Source organism: Montipora capricornis, chromosome 9 (genome assembly GCF_036669925.1).
Source record: "Montipora capricornis isolate CH-2021 chromosome 9, ASM3666992v2, whole genome shotgun sequence".
NCBI lineage: Eukaryota > Metazoa > Cnidaria > Anthozoa > Scleractinia > Acroporidae > Montipora > Montipora capricornis.
In genome coordinates this window covers 11288683-11291182 of record NC_090891.1, presented here as the reverse complement: position 1 = coordinate 11291182, position 2500 = coordinate 11288683, and positions in this window count along the sequence as shown.

Sequence of the window (2500 nt, the reverse complement as noted above, 5' to 3'; positions counted from 1 at the left end):
AGTCACTCCTCACCAGAACCAGATTGATCAGAATCAATGTCTGGCCCACCAAACAAATATTGACCACTGGAAATTTTTTAGACCAATTTTGTCATCCACCTCTTCAATTCTCCCATGTCAAGACACTCCAAGAGGTTTTGAGGGTGGTTAGGAAATGTAGAGTGACATCGTCCTGGAATTTTACTAAATACATCTTGCTGGGACAATTCCCTGAACATGATTTCAACATCATCAGCAGAGCTCATTGTGCTGTGTACTTTAGATTGGGGAGTGTCACCTAAGACTCTGTCAATATTTGTTAAAATAGTTTGTCCTTTTGATTGTGAATGACAATATCTCAGTGCACTTGTTTCATGTAGATTCTTTTGAAGCCTTGCAAAGTGCATGGTCTTTAATATCTCAAACCTCATGCCCAACCCTCTGATCTATTGGAATGCATCCACCTGCCTTTCCAGTGTCATTGAAGTACTTGCCCCATTTTAACTTTGCATATTTTTCAAATAATCACTTATGTGATTATACTAGAACAATTATTTACCAATATTCACCTCACCTTTGGCGAATATTATTGTTAATTAGTGACTTCAAATAGTACTCAATCTATCGAACAGGATATCCATTCAGTTGCAATTTTCCAACTGATAATTTTTTAAACCTACCGGTAAGTTGCCGGTAACCGTAAGCATATAGTTAATATCATTAACACTTCAGCTTTCAATAAATATGAAATATTCTTAACTTGAAGCTCTAAAATATTGACAGTCTAGATAATACATGGTTAAACTACTGGCATAGTAACACTGGTTTCCACTTTTCAGTAATAATAATAATCCTCCCAATGTTGCTCTTGTGAAGCCACTCAGTCCTTTGTCCTTGAGTGGCTTTGTAGCTCAAGTGGTAGATCTCATTGAACCACCTGAATTTTTTAGGTGTCTGTAAACAACAATAATTTGCTTAATTGTCCAGATAAGTGTGAGGATCACTTCTCTCTTTTGTCTAAAACCCACAATTCAAATATACACTCATTTCATTTATCACTGACAACTCTGTTCTCCACTTTTCAAGTTATAACTTAATTTCTTACTTCATTGAAAATTATGATTTTACAAACTGCAGTAAGATTTACATGATAAGTAAATAAACATTATATTTGTATAGAATGTATATTTTAAAAATTTCAATCCCATGGGCTAGTGCTTTGGGGCATCCAGTTTATATTTTATCCATTCATTTATCCAGCTACGAGTATTTATTTCTTTAGTATGCATTGCTCAATGATGTTAGAAAGATAAAAAAGTTCTTAATAAATAATATAAATACAATACATGTATTTATTTCATCTTTTTGTGCACAATCAAGTTTTACAGTACATGTGACTTTTTATGTGCAAGGAATGACACCCAAAAAGGTGTCCCCTCTAAACAGCCATATTGTGGTATACTTTCTCTTTAATATTTCCATGTTTTTTGCAGTTTATACTACAAGTTGCCCTACACCAAGAATAAAGTAAAATATAAATGTAATGAACAAACAGTGGTGCGTAATAATTAATGTATACCAATCAATTCATTGGCAATCTTGAAACAAAGTTTCAATATGGGGACATTATTGATATGATAGCTAAATGAAACTTTTAAAAAATAGTTCTTTAATACTGGTTCACTAACTGATACAGTAATATTACTGATGTATTTACTTTAAATCCTGAATAATTGATGTACCAAAAGCATTTAAGATAAGCAGCTGTACATTCAGAGCATTTCCTCCAGATTAAGATAAATTTACATTACAGGTAAATTCTCTGAAGTAAATATGAATGAGCATGGAATGTTAACATCAAATACTGCAAGTAGTTAATAATATCCTGTCAGTATCATATCAACAAAAATCTGCTTTGCCTTGAATTTGAAATGACACTGCCCTTCTTAATTTAAAAATTACACAGAAGACAAGCCCTCTGCCCTGGTTTATATATTTCCAGACATCACACATTAAAATAAACATTTTAAAATTTGCATAAATCAAATGAAAAGAGGGTCAAGCGCAATTTTTACCTCTGCAATTAGAACCAATTCACAAAACTTCATTCCAGTACAACCTGAAACCCCTATGGCGGTAACCACCGCAGCATTCTTTACTTTTACTAATGTATAGATTCCTTGAAAACATTATCATTACTTTTCAATAATAATTTGCTGGTAGCATAAATAAGACTTGAAGGAGTCACAATTAATCGAGGATAAAATAGGGAAAGATATCGTTTACGTCACCTATTGTCATTAATGTGCCAACCAGAGCCTCACTGGCTGTCGAAACAAAGGATCTTTTGTTCTTGTGGTTGGCACATTCCAATAACAAAAGCAATGTTCATAAACAGATATCTTCCCTATTATCCAATAAAGTAATAAGTTCTTATGTACTAATTGATCCCTTTTAGCAATTTTTTTAAAATCAAGTATACCCTTAATTATGATTACTATCTAATTATGAATATTATTTC